The following is a 20381-nucleotide window of genomic DNA, read 5'->3' as shown; positions in this document are numbered from 1 at the left end:
TGAGGTAGGCCATCTGGGTGTTTGTATCCAAGCTGGCACCCAGGAAAACTATTGTTTGAGAGGGTATTAGTCTTGACTTCTTTTTGTTGACTGTGTATCCCAGAGATTTCAACAACATTATTACAAAAGCCAGGTGTTTCAGAAGAGTGTGTTTGCTGTCCGCTTGGATCAGGCAGTCGTCCAGATATGGGTATATTTGTATCCCTTGAAGTCTGCAGAAGGCAATTACTGATGCCAGGCATTTCGTGAACACTCTGGGCGCAGTAGATAAGCCAAAGGGCAATGCAGAGAATTGATAATGGGATGAACCTGCAAGAAATCTGAGGTATCTTCTGCAATCTTGTCTGATTGGGACATGCAGGTATGCCTCCTGGAGGTCCAATGTTACCAGCCAAGACTCCTTGCCCAGCATGGGAAGAAGCTGCTGTAATGTGAGCATCTTGAACTTTGGTGCAGTAAATATGTGTTTAGGATGGATAGGTCCAAAATAGGTCTCCAATCTTTGCCCTTCCTTGGTACCAGGAATAGTCTGGAATAAAAACCTTGACCCTGTTCTTGTGCAGGTACCTCTTGAATAGCTTTCATGTCCATGAGATCTGAAATTTGTTTTTGTGCCTCTGCCCTTTGATTGTGTGGCAGATTTGGCATGCCTCTCATTTTTGGAAGGGTGTGAAAGTGGAATCTGTAGCCTCTGTCTATAATGTCCAGGATCCATTTGTCTTTTGTGACAATATGCCAATTTTTCGAAAATAATGCCAGTTTTCCGCCTAAAGGTGCTGCCATTTGAGCCTTGCTTGGCATGCAAAGGGGAAAGTCATTGGGTCTGCTTCCTGAATGGCTGTGAACTATCCTCACCCCCTCTTGGTGTGGGTGGTGCCATTGTCTGCCTCTAAATGATCCTGGAGATTGCCCTCTACCTCTCGGGCGCCTGTATCTACCTCTTTGAGGTCTGTCCGTGGCTGGAAAGGACCAATTTTTTGAAGGCCAATTTCTACTGAAAAGTGGCGGTTGTACCTGTAGGAAATCTTTCACTGTTTGCATTGATTTTGCCTTTTCCTCCATTTTCTTTAATACCTCCTCAGCTTTAACGCCAAACAATACATCTTTTTAAAGAGGTGCATCTAGTAATTTAGCTTTGACATGATCTGGTAAGGTTTGCTCTTTGAGCCAAGCATGTCTACGTATGACTGATCCTGTAACAGCAGCTCTACAAGTGGCCTCTAAAGCATCAAAACCACATTGCAAGGTATGTTTACCCACTTGCTCTGCACTATGTGACAAATCCTGCAACTCCTTCAAGTCTGGTTGTTCAGGTTGTGACATTTTGCTTTTCAACTGAGAACAAAAACTGTTGATACTTTAACATATGGAACTGACAGTTTAATGCCCTCATGGTTAAAGTGGCCGAGGTGTATACCTTTTTCCCTCACCTTTCTAAAGCTCTGGAATCTCTCTCTGAAGGTAATGGATTTTTGGCAGTGGAGGCCTTAATTCCCTTGGGACCCTGTGAAATAGTTTCTGGGTCAGCCGCATGGCTTTTGTATAGGAATTGGCGTAAATCAGGAACCCGGTAATACCTGTCAGGCTTGACTGGAGCTGGAGGTAAAGAATCTGGGTTAAGGCTGGCCTCTGAATACACATCATCTAGAATGTCTAAGACAGGAGGTATAGCCAGAGGCCTGTGCTGAGGGAGCAAGAGGAAATCCCTGAGCCTTTTCTTGGAGTCTGAGTACTCTTGGCCTTCCCAGTGGAAGTCTTCCCTCAAAATATGCAAGGTTTCCCCAAAAGAGTAATACTCAGGGGGGGAGACAGAGGGAATGGACTCCTCTGCATCAGAATTTTCAAAAGGGGAGTAAGAATGTTCCTGGTCCTCAGAATGTTCTGAAGTAATGGAGGCCTGGTCCGAGGACGGGTATTCTTCCTCCACTCTGGGCCTTTTGTCCGAGGGGGGTTGAGAACCCCTGATAAGAGTAATCAAATCCTCAGCCATTTTGAGCATCTGCTTTTTAGGCATGGGGCCTTGAGAGGGGCCCTGTGGAGCTTGCCTTTTAGAATGCATGGCTGCTTTAGATTTAGTGTAAGCCTTAATGGAAAAAGAAGAAGTCGGCCTGAAGACACCTTGATAGGTGGCAGGCCTGTCTGAACTCTGAGTTTCCCCGCCAAGAGTGACTTCGGTATCTGTAGTTGGGGTGTGGGCCGAAGAGCCTGCGACCTCGGGCACAGAAGACACTGCTAATGAAGTGTCATCGGTAGTCAGGGGCTGCGTAGGCGCCTCGCTGAGAACCGGAGCACATGTAGTCGGCTTTAGCGTGGTGTCGGTAGAAGTCGCGGACCTCGTATGTCGGTCCTTATCTTTACGTCGTTTACTCAAAATTGGAGTTGGAGTATCTGACGACATGTTGTAATGAAACTTTTTGCCAAAATAGTGTTGGGCGAACTCCGCCCGACGCTTAATAGTACGTCTGTTGAATGTAGCACAAAAACGACAGGCCGAGACATCGTGGTCTGGGCCTAAGCAAGGTATAGAGAGGGAATGGAAATCCTTATGCGGTATTTGCTTCCCACATGAAATGCAGTTATTAACTTTGTCTGACATCGGTCTGAGGCAAGAAAAGTTTCCCCAACGGGGTACTTAGCTTTCAAGAAGTCTTCGGTTGAAAAATATTCGTAATCTCAGGAGCTGGCCGACCGGCACTTGCGAACTGCTTCTGTTTCGGGCACCGCGCGGCAAGAAAGACTGAAGAAAATGGCGTTGGCTGGTTCTTTTATACCCCTGTCGCACTGACGTCAGGGAAGAAGCGACGACAACTGACGCCGGACCTAGACTTTGGAAATCGGCCGACCGAGGACCCGCCTGACGGCAGGAAAACCCATCTGTTATGACTGCAGCTGTATGCATGATGAACATATGCACAGTGCAAATAGCATTGCTGCAGGAGATACATTTCAAAATAAATGAGTAAGTGAATTTGACAAAGAAAGGATTTCAGGACAGATATGGAGCAGAATATCAGGGACAAAGGAAGGGGGTAATTATGCTAAGTGCTACAGGTGCTCCAATAATGATAGATGAGAACAAAAAGATAATCACTGTAGATTTTTGGTAGTAAGGGGTTACTGGCAAGGGAGGAGGGTTAGAATTGTGTGTATTCATATTCCACCAAACAACTGCTACGATGGAGGTTAAGACATTTTTGGAAGAAATAATCAGATTGCAGAAGGAAAACTACTTATAGGTGGGGACTGGAATTTGATTTGCAATAATGAGGATATATCAGGGGGACCTAAAAAGGAAAATATAACAAAAGAAGATTGATTTCTGAAGAAATGTATGAAAATATTTGGTATGGAAGATGTGAATTCAGTAGTATGTACTCTGAGAGAATTTACATATTATTCCCCAATGTTCAATTACTGGGCTAGACTAAATGGCAATTATATTTCACAGGAAGATTTGGATTCAATTGAAAGCTTTGCTACACATCCAATGACTATTTCAGATCACTCATCAATATAAACTAAGATAAAAATGCAGGATAATGAAGTAAAAATAAAACAATGGTGCTTTCCCCACCTACCTGCTAAAAAAGGGAGGAATTTAAGAAATGGGTAGTGGAAATTATTCAAGGCTTAAGGAAAACAGAAATATCTTCAGAAGTTATGGTTAGTGAGTTGGATACAATAAAAATGGAGTTTAAAAACAGGATAGAAATATAAGAGAAACAGACATGGTCATGAAGTAATAGGAATTACTTAGATGAACTGGCAAAGTATTGCAGAATAAGGGGAATCTTACAGAACACAATGATGTGCAAATACAGAGTTCTAAAGAGAAAATAAGGAAGTATCTGGATAATATGCATGAGTTCAGAAAAAATAAACCATTTTTTATAACCCGAGAGCACAAAACTTTTAGTACTATTACTTAGCCAGCAGAAAGTAGAAAATGTTGCCAAACTTAGGGAAAAAAATAACCAGATATACTGTAGAGGTTTTACAGGAATTTTGGAAATGTTATGAACATTTGTATAAAGCAGAGAAATCTGGAAATAAAGAAAGTCTACAAATGGAAATACTTATGGAAGATTTAATTATGCCATGGTTAGAGGTAGATGAGACTCAACAATTAACAGGATAGGAAGGGAGAAGATGTAAACTGTGATGTATAATCAATCTTCAGGAGAGTTTCCAGGCATAGACAGTATTCATGTGGAAGTCTGCAAGTTAGGAGGACAGAAACTGTGATAAAGATCTGGAAGATTTTGTTTAATGGTATTTTAAAAGGAGGGGAAGCACCAACATCTTGGGGAAAAAAAAGCTGTGGTGGCTGTATTACCCAAGGGCAGTAAATGACCATCAAACCCAGTTTTATACAGACCCATTTCAAACTTTATGCCATGACTACAACATATTTGTGTCTATACTAGAACAACACCAGAATGGTAAGGGTGTTGTCACACTTGACAAACATGGACTGTGTGTGGGAGAGGGAGAGGCAAACATATGACAACATAACAAGAACATTGATATGATCGGGGGAAGCAGAATGTCAGAAAATTGTTGGTGGGTGGTCTTGATATGAACACATTGCCAACAGTGTAAGCCAAGATTTTATGACTAGAGCAATGGAATAATTTGCATTCCCTGATACAATAATAAAACTAACTGATTAGGAGGATATATGAAGGATTGGGGGCAAGAATTAAAGTGGGAGGGCTCCTCTTTCCTCTCAGATAAGATAAAAGACTGTAGAAGAATAGAAGGACCCCCTTTGTTTCTTCTTTTTGTTTGTTTACTTCATCTGTCTACTCTTTTTTGTACCTCCCTCCCCCATTGGGATGCCCCTCTGCTTCTCTTCTACTGTGTTATTCATAGCCCTCATCTTCAATTCTGTTCAAACAGCTGCTCAAGCACAAAAGATACTCTTTTCCTATCAAGTTATTCAAAGCCATCTCTCTCTCTCTCTCTCTCTCTCTCTCTCTATCTCTATCTCTCTCTCTCTCTCTCTCTCTCTCCATTTAGCTCCTGAATGTTATCTCTCATGTTCCTGACCACTTCTTTGACCAGTGACAAGCTAAGTGTCCTGTTTCTCATAGGCTGCTGCTGCTCTGCTGATCGCTCATGTGCTCCTATCACCCGGGCCTGTTTAACACCTGCTTTGTTCTCATGCGTCTTTCCTAATGGGATATTTAAAGCTTTGTTCTTCTCTACTACTTGACTCTCACCTCTTTGCTTCTCCCTTATTTGCTCCTGAATGCTGCTGCTCACCCACTTACTAGAATATTGAAATGTCCTGTGCCCCTCTCTTTTTGCTCTCTGTTGTTCTGTACCTTCGAAGGTAACATTTTGAGTAAGTTACAAAAACGCACTGTATAAAAAACAGAAAATAATATTCTGCTTGAAAATGACAAATGGGCTATTTTCTTTATAAGGAAAACAGCAAAAAAATATCTGCCAGGGCAGAACAGATACTGCTGATGATTAAAACTGCAAACTGTTAATGAACTTTTTCCTGTACCCACACATTTCATTCATTCAGTCCCCATTTATCTACTGTGCAACATACTTCTCAACTGCCCAGATTTTCACAGAATGTCCATATTTTTGCCTTACTTTTTTTTGGTTCCTCATAAAATTTTGTTTTCTGGTAAATCACGGACTAATTATAGATGATTGAATTCAGAAAATAATGACATACATGTGACTTTCAAACTTCATACCAATCAGAAAATTCATGCTAATGCAATTATTTTATTCCATCAACTTTCTAAGTTTGTAAGAGCAATATTTAAAAATTGTCCCTATTTCTAGGCCTTTGCCCCCCCGCCCCCATTTTATGGCTTTGTCCAGATTTTTTGCTCTAAGAGGTTGAGAGGTATGCTGTGCAATTGTGAGCAAGTCGATTAACCAGACACTGCTTCCAGGCCTCTGAATGAAAAATCATTTTAAGCTTATTACCTGTTGTGCATAAACACTATGTTACAGACTAATTAACATGCTGGAAGTGAAAAAATGTTAGACCCAGGATGACACAGCACTGTACTACTGAGATAGACCTTTGTGCACCTGAGCAAAAGCCAGTGCCAGACCTGTCAACAAAAAAAAATGAAAATAAAATGCTGTGCCACTGTACACTGTTACTTCATTACACCTTTTCAAAGTATCCGTTGTCCTTTCTGCACACTCCAATCTTCTTTTCCAGCAGCTCACAGAGAAGTGCTTAGTACAGGCAGCATGACAAAGTCAGATATAAGGTGCAACAGCAATGAATTTGGGGAAGCAGTACAAGCAAAAGGCACAAATCGCCAAGCAAGAAGGTCACCGATTCACGTAGTCTTTTACCAGTTAGATAGCTTCATAGGCAGACCTCTGTGGACAAAGGACAGGAGAGCAGATGTGGTAATAAAGGATCACTTTTGTCTCCAGTATGAGCCAGACTGCTTTATTAGGTATGAAAATGGAGATCTCATGCAATCAGAAGAAGCATGTGTCACACAACAGGGCAGGAAGGCTGTACAACAAGCAGATGGCCCTGTAGGCTTAAAAATCACAATAACGTTCCATTACCATGGCTCCATTAAGACATGACTGAACCTTATTAGGATTATGCTGCAACTAAATGTCATCAATGATGCAGCGTCATGGAGAAGGTTTGGCAGTAAGAGTGTCAACACATAGTACAAACACATTTACTTAAACCAAATCCAAAAAGCCATACTGTTTGAAAAATACTGTTTACAACAGAAATCAGTAGGTTTCTACAGAGTCCAGTACAGATGGAAAAGGATTCCTTTCTCTAAATAGGAATGGTCTGAGAGCTTATTTGACTTAGGGAGGGGCAGAGTGCTCAACCCCTCCCACATCAAGTGTGCAAGTACTTATGTTCTCATTGTTTTCACAGGATAATGCCCTTGCAAGTGGAGTGTAGTTTAGAGTCAGTGCAAGTAGCATGCATTTGAGGAGCTACAAAAATAACAGTGATTATTTCCAACTGGTAAACATAACCCAAAATTAACTCTTGAAAGTCTTGACACCAACGCATAAGGAATGATGAGTAGTTATACTCTAGTGCTTGATGACTTTTTTCTCTTTTTCTGTACATTAAGAGAAAAAAAATAGACATGCCCCCCACCCCCAAACCTGAATTTTTGGAGTTTTGACAACTGTCTGTGCAGTCCTTTCCATATCTGCAGGTATGAGATCAAGGTGCAAGAGATGCAGAACAGAAGGGCTCAGAGGCCTACATACTATAGGGTGAAACTTTTATTTATGAAACGCTGATTAATCCTTACAGCAAACATGCAGTGCCCTCAGATACTCAGTGTACACAGTTTAGTAGTCTGTGACCTGTGGGTTGTTGCTCCCTGGAAAACTAGAGCCATTTATCAGCTACTCATTTCTTAACCTCCTGGACAGCACTCTGATCTATGGGCTGCTAGAGGAAAAGAGGTCACTGACAGCACAGGCAGAAGCCCTACCTGTGTGCCACTGGGCCACCCAAATGGAACAAGTACTTGATTGCATATGGCACCCACCCACAAATTGTCACAGATAAAGAGTGTGATAAAATCATTACTTCTACTACAAATACCAGCAAGAGCATGACTCATTAACACAGGGACTGAGCTAGCAATGCAGCAAGACCAAAGTGAAGGGCAGCTATTCTTCTTCTTCTTAAGTCTTATATTAAATCCTACATGGAAAAAATTAGTGAAGGCCAAGTTTCTCAAAATGATGCAAAATAGAAGTTAGTGGAGATGGAAGACAGATTGAGAGAGAAAATCTGAGATTTTCTGTCATTCTAGGGGAAAAAAAGAAAATGTAAGGGAGGTGACTTTATTAACTTTATGAAAATTCAAATAGGTAGATGGACTAGTGTCCACCAGCAAGAGCTTCTGATAGAGAGGGCACATTGTGTGTATGCGCCAGATCTTGACATTAGGAAACACGAATGACCTACTTTGGTAAAGTTACAAATTTACCAGCAAAAGGAGTTGTTAATATCCAAAATGTGGCAAAAAGGAAAAATACTAAAAATAAGAGATTCTATAATCTTTCAGGTCATACTAGGCTAGAGAGAAACACGTTAATTCTAGTAATAAGAAGTTGAACTGAAGCTCAGAGTGTTATATCCTGCCATTTTTAAATTTTCCCCAGCAGTGCTAACACCTTCATGAAGGATGAACAAGCCTGAGAAGAAATAAAAAAAAAAAAAAAAAAGTTTACCAAACACAATAAGAACCAACAAATATTGGGAGACTGTGCAGATCAAGCCACTAAGATGGTTGATGTTGAAGGCCAGGAAGGGAATATGACAGTGAAACTGCTTCCAGTGTTTAAGAAAAGATATCTGATCAACTAAAGAAGGATCAGAAACTGACTGAAAGGATTAGATGCTTGTATTTAAATCAACCGCTGTTGACAAGGGACTACAAAGGGCTGGAATAAGCCCAGTACATAGTAAGCTACCTAAATTAGTGCAAAAATGAAAAGCATTAATCTCACTTTTGTGCAAACTGTATTTTAATGATAAATAGAATGAACATTAAATGAAGATAATGGATTAGCTATGAAGGAACTGGACAACTCAGAGGTAGACCAGTAGCATATTAGACCTATTGAAAAAGTATAGAACTGATAAATATAAATCCAACTTGTGCATGCCAAAATGGAATGCTTGACATTATAAAAAAAAAGGTGGGGGACAAAAACAGTAAAAAAAGAAGTACATTTTCATTGTATTCAAGTAACACCTTTAAAGTATACTTTCACTGAAGTTAAGAGTATCGTCTTTGGTAAAATCCTGCAGAGATATTACAGTGGGGGGACAGGCAGAAACTTGAAAAGGTGTTAAATTAATTTAAAGTAAATAGAAATGTTATCAAGGCCTTTTGCTAGCAGTTCAACAAACTGTAAAATAGACTGGTGTGTTAAAAACACATGCATACGCTTGTTACTCCACGTGTAAAGGTTCAAAATGCAATTGGAGCAAAGAAAACAGTTACATATGCTAGGTTTGGTAGTGAAAGGTTTTCAGCTATTCCTCACTGTTGCAGCTCTCCTTGATGAAGGGGTTAGTTTTCTGGAAGAAGGCACAGTTTTGAGGGATTTACCAAGCTTTATTGGAGAGCTTGTGGTAAACTGACAGAAGTTAGATGAGGCATCTGCGTGTTTCAGAAAGTACAGTTTTGTACCTACCATAAATGTAGATGTTCGAGTGTTCACCCTGCTGAAGTCATCACACTTGGGTTATCCTGCCGTCAGGCGGTTCCGCAGTTGGCCCGAATTCCAAAGTCTTGGTCCGGCGTCGGTTGCTGTCACTTCTTCCCTGACGTCAGTGCGTCAGGGGTATACAAGAGGCATCCGACCCCATTTTCTTCAGTTTTTCTTGCCCCAATATATATATATATATATATATATATATATATATATATATATATATATATATATATATATATATATATATATATATAAATACATATGGCTATATAAAAATAAAACAAAACCCTTAGGTACAAGCAAATACACCACAGAGGTAGTATAGGATAAAGTGGTAGAGATAAGTTCAGCTAGTTCAGAGGGGATGGAGGGAGGGTAACCTGGACTGCAGCAGGGTGAACACTCCAACATCTACATTTATGGTAGGTACAAAACTACTATGTTCATTGTGTTACCCTGCTGCAGTCATCACACTTGGGTTGAATCCCAAAGCTAAGGAGGGGGGGGGGGTGGAATCAAACATGGTTAGAAGAGGCTAGTAGGCCCTGCAAAACTGCAGTGGCAAAATCAGCTCTAGTCTTAGACTAAAGAGGTAAGTGATCATGTTTGGTGAAGGTGTGCTCTGAACTCCAAGTAGCAGCTTCCAGAATATCCTTGGTTGGCACTCCCCTGAGAAAGGCTGCTGATGTAGCTGTAGTCCTGGTGGAGTGGGGCCTAATGTTAGCAGGTACTGGTTTCCCATGATGTGTGTAGCAGAAACGTATGCAATGTCCTATCCATTTAGAAATGGTCTGTTTTGAGATAGCTTTTCTTTCTGATCTTGTAGCATAGGCTACAAAGAGCTGGTCAATTTTTCTGAAAGCCTTAGTTTTATCCAAGTAGTAACATAATTGCCTGTGAATGTCCAAAGAGTGCAGGAGTCTTTCTCCTTTGTTCTGGGGATTTGGGAAGTAGGTGGGCAAGTGAATGGTTTGGTTTAGGGCCACACTGGATACCACCTTTGGCATAAAGGAATGATTCGTTCATAGAGAAACTCTGTCTTGATGAAAAATGAGGAAAGGCTCCACTGCCATTAGTGCCTTTAGCTCTGAGACTCTTCTAGCTGAGGTTATTGCTAGTAGTAGGGCAGTTTTCCATGAAAGAAATGTTAGATCAGTTGAAAAAGCTGGTTCAAAGGGTGGCAGTGTAAGCTTCTCCAGGACAAAGTTGAGATCCCAAGTAGGTGTTGGAGCTCTCCTTGGCGGTCTTAAATTCTTAGCCCCTCTGAGGTACTGTCTTAGGAGTGGATGTGAAAATAAAGGAGGATCCGTGCTGAAATTGCTGAGGCATGGATATTAATAGATGAAAAGGAAAGTCCTTTGTGTAACATCTCAGTTAAATATTGTAGAATCTGAGGAATGTTCGGCTCCAGGGGATTTAGGCCTTTAGCCTGGTTCCAGGAGCAAAATCTTTTCCATTTGTCCGAATAGGTTTTCCTGGTGCTGGGCCTCCAGGATAACATCCATTACAGCTTTGGATAAAGGTGTTGGCTGGTTGTTTAGGTAATTTGCCATGCAGCCAGGTTTAAAGTCTTGAGCTAGCTGTGTAGAATCAGATGGTCTCGCTGGGTGAGTAGGTGAGGAATTTGTGGCAAAATCCATGGTGGGCCCTGGGCCATGGTCCTTAAAATTGGATACCAAAGTTGGCGTGGCCAATCTGGTGCAACGAGAATCATTTGTGGCCTCTCTAATCTGACTTACAGCAGTACCTTTGCTAGAAGAGGGAGTGGAGGGAAGGTATACACTGTTAATGTTTTCCAACTGAATGAGAGAGCGTCCACTTTCCAAGCTAGTGGATGGAAGGTCCTTGTGCAAAATTTTTGTAGTTGGTGGTTGTGGGGGGTTGCAAACAGATCTATGTCTGGGCGTCCCCATTTTTGAGCCATCATTGCAAATACTTGTGGATCTAGTTTCCATTCGTGTGGATCCATGATGTTTCTGCTTAGGTCATCTGCCAATGTGTTTTTCTTTCCTGGCAGGAATTGTGCTTGTAATTGTACAAGGTCATTGCTTGCCTGCATAGATGGTAGGAATGTGTGCCCCCTTGCTTGTTTATGTACCACATAACTGTGGTGTTGTCTGTCCTTATTAGTAGTTGCCCTGGGTGTAGAAGGTCCTTGAAAGCTGTTAGGGAATTCTGCACTGCTAGCATTTCTTTTTGATTGATATACAGGTGTCTCTGATCTGTAGTCCATTTGCCCTGAATGCACTGTCCTGCCATGTGTGCTCCCCAGGCATAGTCCGATGCATCTGTTGTCATAGTTTGCCTGGCTGTGGGTAAGGTGAAAGGCTGACCCTTGTTGAGGTGACATGCCTGTGCCCACCATAGAAACTCCTGTTGAAGGCAGGGAATGAGTGGAATCATTGTTTCCAAGCTGTGGCTGTGCTGAGTCCATACACTTTTCAGGTACCATTGTAATTTCCTCATATGCAGTTTTGCAAATAGTATTAGTAGAATGCAAGATGCCATGAATCCCAAGGCCTGCAGAATTTTTCTTGCAGGGAGTTGGGTTTTTGTTGCCATTATTTTGAAATATTGAAACAGTTGTCGTTGTTTGTCTGGTGTGAGATAAGCCATCTGGGCCGTTGTATTCAAGCTGGCACCCAGGAATGTTATGTTTTGTGAGGGCACTAGTTTTGATTTCTTTTCATTTACTGTGTACCCTAGGCAACTTAGAAGGTGTTTGACAAATGCCAGATGCTGTAAAAGAATGTCCTTGCTTTCTGCTTGAATAAGACAGTCGTCCAGGTATGGGTATATTTGAATTTCTCTTTGTCTGCAGTATGCAATTACTGGTGCCAGGCATTTTGTGAAGATCCTGGGTGCAGTAGATAAGCCAAAGGGCAGTGCAGAGAATTGATAATGCGTTGAATCTGCAATGAAGCGGAGGTATCTTCTGCAATTTTGTCTGATAGGGACATGCAGGTATGCCTCCTTGAGGTCCAAAGTGACTAGCCAAGCATTCTTGCCCAGCATGGGAAGAAGCTGCTGTAGTGTTAGCATCTTGAATTTTGGTACTTGCAGATAGGTGTTCAGAATTGAAAGATCCAGAATGTGTCTCCATGCTTTGTCCTTTCTTGGAACAAGGAAGAGTCTTGAGTAAAATCCTTGTCCCTGCTCCTGTGTAGGTACCTGTTGAATGGCTCTCATGTTCATGAGAGCTGAAATTTGCTTTTGTGCCTCTGCCCATTGATTTGGTGGCAGGTCTGGAATTCCTTTGATCCTTGGTAAGGTATGAAAGTGGAATCTGTATCCTTGTGAGGCAATGTTTAGAACCCATTTGTCTTTTGTGATGATGTGCCAGTTGTCTGCAAAAAATGCTAGTTTTCCTCCCAAGGGTGTTGCAAGGAGAGATTTGCTTGGTAGTTTGAGGATAGAGTCATTGTGTCTGCCTTCTGCCAACTTGGGGCCTGTCTTCTCCTCCTTTCTGGGTAGCAGAACCCTATTGGCGAGGTTTGTAAGGGCCCTGTGACTGACCTCTGCCCCTTGGGCATCTGTATTTGCCCCTCTGTGATCTGTCTGAAGCTGGAAAGGACCAATTTTTTGTTGGCCAATTTCTGCTGAAGCGAGGGGGTTGTACCTGAAAGAAATCCTTGACCGTTTGCATAGATTTAGCCTTATCCTCCATTTTATTTAAAACCTCTTCTGCTTTCACACCAAATAATACATCCTGTTGTAAAGGTGCATCTAATAATTTTGCTTTAACATGGTCAGGGAGGGTTTGCTCTTTTAACCAAGCATGTCTACGAATGACTGAGCCAGTAACAGCTGCTCTACAGGAAGCTTCCAGTGAATCAAATCCGTATTGTAAAGTATACTTGCCCACCTGTTCAGCTGCATGCAACAGATCCTGCATTTCCTTGAACTCAGGCTGTTCTGAGTGTGTGCTCATTTTTTGTTTTAACTGAGACATCAAGAATTGTTGATATTTCAACATGTGAAATTGGCAATTTAATGCTCTCATAGCCAGAGCTGCAGAGGTGTATATTTTCTTGCCCCATCTATCTAGGGCTCTGGAATCTCTTTCAGAGGGCACAGGATTTTTAGCCATAGAAGCCTTTGCTTCCTTAGGACCCTGGGATATGGTTTCTGGGTTAGCTACAGGGCTTTTATAAAGGAATTTGTGCGAGTCAGGTACTCTGTAATATCTGTCTGGTTTGGCTGGAGCAGGAGGTAGAGTGTCTGGATTTAAACTAGACTCCAAGTAGACATCATCCACAAGATCTAAAACAGGAGGAATAGCAAGAGGTCTGTGCTGGGGCAATAGAAGGAACTCTCTGAGCCTTTTCTTAAAATCCGAGTAATCCTGGCCTTCCCAGTGGAAATGTTCCCTCATGGTATGTAATGTTTCCCCAAAGGAGTAGTCTTCAGGGGGAGATGCTGAGGGAATAGAGTCTTCAGCATCAGAATCCTCAAAGTGGAAAGGTGTAATCCTGGTCCTCAGAAGAATCTGAGGAGAGAGAAACCTGGTCGGAGGATGCATAATCCTCCTCTTGTCTTGGTCTTTTATCAGGAGGGGGATGGGAACCCCTGATAAGGGTAATTAAATCTTCAGCCATCTTAAGCATCTGTTTCTTAAGCATGGGGCCTTGACCTGTAGACTGATGAACAGTTTTCTTAGGTTTTAAAGGAGTTTTAAATTTAGCATAAGATTTAATGGTGAGGGTAGTCTGTCTGAAGACACCTTCTGCAACCGAAGGTGTTTCCTATGCACCGGTGTCTAAATCTGCTCCGGTGTCGGTAGATGGCTGTGTGGGCCTAGTAGACTCCGCGTGGGAGTTGGCAGCTGTCTGGGGTTCCAGCTCTGCGGTCGTCAGGGGCTGCGTAGGTGCCTCACTGAAAACCGGAGAACCAGCGACAGGCCCAGCTGAGGCCTCGGGGTCTGGTTTATTCCTAGGCTGCCTGTCCTTATCCTTGCGTTTTTTATGAATTGCGGTCATCGGTTGCTCCGACGGCATGATATAATTGAATTTCCTACCAAAGTAATGCCGTCAAAACGGCATTTGATAGTGTGTTTATTAAACCTAGTGCAATGTGACGTCGTGGTCTGGGCCTAGGCAAGGAATACAATAGGAATGGAAGTCCTTATGTGGCATTTGATTCCCATAAGAAATGCAATTGTTAACTTTTTCTGACATCGGACTGAGGCAAGAAAATGTTCCCCAACGGGGTACTTAGCTTTAGTGAAGACTTCGGACTGAAATTCAAATCGAAAATCTCAGGTGTCGGCCGACTGGTACTTGCGAACTGCTTCTGCTTCGGGCACCGCGCGGCAAGAAAGACTGAAGAAAATGGCATTGGATGCCTCTTATATACCCCTGACACACTGACGCCAGGGAAGAAGCGACAGCAACCGACGCCGGACCAAGACTTTGGAATTCGGGCCGACTGCGGGACCGCCTGAAGGCAGGATAACCCAAGTTAATTCGAACTGTTAATAGCAGCAGTCTGCATTTAAAGTGGAACAGCCTTACAAGACTTTCTGCAGATATATAGATTTTTCTGCATTATTCTGTATTATAGAGCTAAATTGTTGCTTAGATATCTGTTGTCTTAGTGTTCTGCAAATATACAGAGATCAGTATATATTTTTTGGGTTTTATAATTTGCACTCTGATTCCTCACATCTCTGTTGAAACTTTCTTCCCCCCCCCTCATTGTGGTTTCTATTGCTTGTGTGTTGTTAACTCAAGGTTCCTTAATTTGAACTGTTAACAGCAGCAGTCTGCATTTAAAGTGGAACAGCCTTACAAGACTTTCTGCAGATATATAGAGCTGAGTATATTTTTCTGCATTATTCTGTATTATAGAGCTAAATTGTTGCTTAGATATCTGTTGTCTTAGTGTTCTGCAAATATACAGAGATCAGTGTATATATTTTTTGGGTTTTATAATTTGCACTCTGATTCCTCACACTTTGTTGAAACTTTCTTCCCCACCCCTCTCATTGTGTTTTCTATTGCTTGTGTGTTGTTAACTCAAGGTTCCCTTAATTTGAACTGTTAATAGCAGCAGTCTGCATTTAAAGTGGAACAGCCTTACAAGACTTTCTGCAGATATATAGAGCTGAGTATATTTTTCTGCATTATTCTGTATTATAGAGCTAAATTGTTGCTTAGATATCTGTTGTCTTAGTTTTCTGCAAATATACAGAGATCAGTATATATTTTTGGGTTTTATAATTTGCACTCTGATTCCTCACATCTCTGTTGAAACTTTTCCCACCCTCCCTGTTCTGGTAGTAGTTTAAATTTGGTGGCTTTTGCAGTGCCCGCCCCACTGTAGATTTGATCTAGGACACTCCCCCAGTCCCATCTCTTTACCGCATTCTACCTAATAAACCCTTTCTGCACTTGCTTTTAGTCCTTTTTAATTTAATTACATTTTTTCAAACTGTGTGTGGACTAATATTGCTACATACTCAAGTGTGCCAGCTTGCACTGCATGTGAATTGTTTTTACTACTGTTTTTGCTACTTTTTTGAAAAAAAAAAAAAGTTGTAAGCCCGTTTCCTTCCTTTCCTGTAATTAGTGTTCCAGATACAGCTTTGCTGTATCCAGGACTATTTGTAAGCTTCTGAGCCCCCAAGCCTTTCTGTGTTGGAGGGAAGCCTTCTTGCTTATCAGTGGGAGTGGTAAGCAATAGGTAACCTGTCTACCACATAAGGAGTGGTTCCGGCCCAGAATTTGTAGTTATTGGCCGTTTGGGCGGTCTTCCATCTCTCTCAACTTTCTGATTTGAAGGCCTGCATTTGCACTTGTCTCTGTCCTGTAACTCCTGGGCCCATCTCATTTGCTCACTCAAAAGAAAATCTGCTTTTACTGTATTTGTGTTTCTTTCTACTTTATTTTGCTTTTGCGTCATCTTAAAAGTACTCAATTGTATTTATTACTGCTTGGTGTAACTCATTCTAAGCCTTTTAGTTTAAGCACTTGGGCTTCAGACCAGTTGTTTTACATTAGGAAGGTTTGTGGTCTGCACTGTGGTGGCAGGACAGGTAGCTTACATTCTTCTAAGTTGAGAACTGCTGATTCTGGGCTCAGTGTTTGTTATTCTAAAAGTGTATTAATTCTGTTTTAAGCACTTGGGCTTCAGGCCAGTTATTTTACATTACAAGGGTTCGTGGTCTGCACTCTTGTGGGAGGAGAGGCTGGACTCTGCCCTTCTAGCTGGGAATTTCTGGTTAAAGGCTTATAGTACCTGCATATCTAAACTGCTTCTTATTGAAATTTGGTACACCTTGTTTGCTGTAGCATAGACTAGATCCAGACCTGCTGAATCTAGCTTTGTTTGTATAACCTGAGCACTAATCCAGGCATTCTTTAAAGTATTCAAATGTATTTATTACTGCTTGGTAGTAACTTGATTAAAGTGTAGCTATCATTCTAAGTCTTTTGGATTAAGCACTTGGGCTTCAGACCAGTTGTTTTACATTAGGAAGGTTTGTGGCCTGCACTGTGGTGGCAGGACAGGTAGCTTACATCCTTCTAAGTTGGGAACTGCTGATTGAGGGCTCAGTGTCTGTTATTCTAAAAGTGTATTGATTCTGGTTTAAGCACTTAGGCTTCACGCCAGTTGTTTTACATTAAGAAGGCTGTGGTCTGCACTGTAGTGGTGAACAGGTAGCTTACATCCTTCTAAGTTGGGAACTGCTGATTGGGGGCTCAGTGTCTGTTATTCTAAAAGTGTATTAGTTCTGGTTTAAGCACTTGGACTTCAGGCCAGTTATTTTACATTAAGAAGGTTCATGGTCTGCACTCTTGTGGGAGGAGAGGCTGGTCTATGCCCTTCTGAGCTGGGAATTTCTGGATAAAGGCTTATAGTGCCTGCATATTTGAACTGTTTCTTACTGAAATTGGTACACCTTGTTTGCTGTAGCATAGACTAGATCCAGGCCTGCTGAATCTAGCTTTATTTGTATGCTGCTTGTTTGTTTGCTTGTTATTTCCCTGAAACGCTAATTCCACCTAAAACGTGGATTTTCAGCGCTTCTGTGGATCCCTAGTGATATCTGCATTGCTTACTGTACTTATTTCCTTGTTTCACTTGAAAGAAAGTTACTGTTTGTCGTTTTTGCATTTAAGTTACCTAAAACACATTGCATTTAAGTTACCTGGCACTTGCTCACTAAAGCAATTATATAAGTCAGCACTAAAAAATTAAAAGCACTACACCCTCACAAACTTCCCCACTGGCCCTTTTTTTCAATTATAAAGGCATTCCCAATACTATTCTAGCATGTCCAAAGGTCAGTTGTCAATCTCCTCTCCGGTCCAGCTGGTGAATCTGGGAATTTTGAGGCAATGTTACAACTGCCTCATGTACACAGACAACTCTCTCCTCCTCCCAACAAATTCCAACAAATGTGAGAGATGCAACCATATAGCAATACTGGAGGCTAAGCTCTCTCAACTCAGTACTGGCGAAAACAGTCAGGAGGAGAAGGAAACCACACTCACTACAATTCCAATCTCACATAGACCTACCACGACAGCAAACCAAACACATAAACACACAAAAACATACTCGGAGGCTCTAAATAAAAATCTGCCTAAGCAGCAGAGACCTCCAAAGCAGACACCCAAGCAACTGCTACCCCAAAACAAAACTCGTGCAACACATAGCTCACAAAGCCAGTGTGCCGAACAGTCACAGCCCTTAAGGCTAAACAACACACCTGATACACTTGTAATAGGTGACTCTATTGTCAGGCACACTGACGTCCCACTCACCAGGCTGAACAAGGAGAAGGTCACGGTGAGCTGCCTGTCGGGCACTAGGATCCGCCACATAACACAAGCACTCGGGTCACTTCAAGGCAAGTACAAATATGACTCAGTCATTGTCCATGCTGGTGTGAATGACCTGAGATGTACCTCCCTGGACTACATGAAAAGAGACATAAAGGAGCTCTCTGAGCATGTAGCCCAGGCCGGTATGACCCTGACCTTGAGTAGCATCTTACCCTCACCAAGAATGATGCCACAATATGAAGACAAGATGATCAATTTCAACAATTGGCTTAAGTATTGGTGTCATTCAAAGGGGATCCAATGCCTGTCAGCCTGACAAGCCACGATGCTTCGCTAGGGATGGCTTGCACCTGTCACCCCTGGGCTTTCGGATATTGGCAAAGGCTCTTGCTACCCCCATAGTGCCTTTTTTAGGCAAGGCTCAAAAGACAAACCCACCTCCATAGGTATCACAAGGGATAAGAAACTACTCGCCAGAAATCTAAACCTCAAGATGCACGCACTCGAAACTCTCTTTAGCATGGAGAACATCGATATCTGTGCAGTAACAGAAACCTGGTTCAAGGCTCCCGAGAGCACTCCAGCACTACCAGGTTATACCTCACACCATGCTTTTCAATATTCGTCAAAGATACCCACACCTCCAGGTTGGTGGCACAGCACGAAGCATCAGAGACTATCCATGTGCAACTAACAGTGGGTAAAACTGCCTTCCAGTTTATAGCCTGCTACAGACCACCCTCCCAAACCCAGGAACCCCACTCGGCCTTCCTGAGAACACTGGAAAATATGAAGGTTTCTCCAAACACCATTATATTGGGCGACTTCAACTACCCAAATATAGACTGGGAGCATTACTCTAGCTCCAACACCCTAGCCCAAAGGTTCCTAGAATTTATAAACTCAAATGCTATGGAACAACTTGTTACCACTCCCACAAGAGGGGAAAACATACTGGACCTGATCATCACCAACATGGGGACTCTATGCTCCAGACCAGAAGTGTATCCCTCACTGGTAAGATCAGACCATAAACTAATCTCACTGGATATTCACATCCCGACTCCACCCCCTGCCCTGAAAACCACAGTGAAAACCTTCTCTAAAGCAAATTTCACACTCTTCAAAACCAAGGTGGAATCCTTCAAAGCCCCCGGGCCTGTGAAAAATATGGCCCAGACCACAGAATCCTTTATAAATGCATTCTATGAACACCTTCAGGAATGCATGAATCATGCAATCCCAAATAAAACCAAGACCCAATCCTCCAAAGGCAGACGTCCTGTCTGGTGGACCCCAGCCATAAACAAACTATACAATAGAAGGAGGACGCTACTACATGATAGAGCAAAATCCCAAAAAGGGAAGGCATCTCTGATCAGTATTAGCAAAAAACTAAGGCCAGCTTCGAGAGAAAAATTGCACAGGACACTAAGGATAATCACAAGGCTTTCTTTAGTTATGTTAGGAACCTGGGTGGGAATTCCCAGATATGCTCAGAATTAGTCCAAAATGACAAAAAAATACACCGAACCCACAGACATTGCCAACATCCTAGCTGACAGGTTCAGTGCAAACTTCTCCCCCCTCCCCACCAAAAGGGCAAATATTTATCCCAGCAGAGTGCTGCCCCCCTGACATCTCAGATGCTCAGGTAAGAGCTGCCCTCTCCAAAGCAAAAAACACAGCATCAATGGGACCAGACGGTGTCCCGGGCTGTGTCCTACATGAACTCCAAGAAGACCTAAACCCAAACATAAACATGTTCAATCTCAGCCTTACTACAGGATATGTACCCAAAGAGTGGTGTATAGCAACAGTGGTCCCCCTCCACAAAGGTGGTGCCTCAACGGATCCTGGAAACTATCGCCCCATAAGCCTGACTAGCTTGGTCTGCAAAGCTATGGAAAGGATCACCATGGACCTCATAAATAAAGATATTGGGGACCTACAGACACTGGATCCTACCCAGTTCGGCTTTGTTAAAGGCAGATCCTGCCTCTTAAACCTGGTTGATTTCTTTGAAACAGTCACCAAGGCCACTGACAAGGGGAAGGTGGTCCACAAAGCCTACCTGGACCTCGCAAAAGCCTTCGATACAATACCCCACTCGGGCATTATAGATAAGCTCACCAGCTTAAATATAAACCCCTATGTCACTAGATGGGTTGCAAACTGGTTCAAGGACAGAACCCACATGGTTAAAATTGCTGGAGCCATGTCAGACTCCAAACCAGTTACAAGTGGCGTCCCCCAAGGCTCAGTCCTGGGACCTCTCTTGTTCAATATATATTTCTCGGAGGTACAGGCCAACACGGAAGAACTGTGGCTAAGTTCGCAGATGACTGCAAACTGGGCACCATAATCGAC

The 20381-nt window shown here is 42.4% G+C and overlaps 1 protein-coding gene across 2 annotated transcripts in view; it reads right to left on the bottom strand.

The window, feature by feature from the left end:
* Nucleotides 1-20381, bottom strand: part of CDIPT (CDP-diacylglycerol--inositol 3-phosphatidyltransferase) — a 455350-nt gene that overhangs the window by 18750 nt on the left and 416219 nt on the right. The gene's annotated exons all lie outside the window — the stretch shown is intronic.

This window comes from Protopterus annectens, chromosome 10.part0 (genome assembly GCF_019279795.1).
Source record: "Protopterus annectens isolate FY-2018-M chromosome 10.part0, PAN1.0, whole genome shotgun sequence".
In the NCBI taxonomy this organism is placed as follows: Eukaryota; Metazoa; Chordata; order Ceratodontiformes; family Protopteridae; genus Protopterus; species Protopterus annectens.
This window is presented reverse-complemented; position numbering and strand designations above follow the sequence as displayed.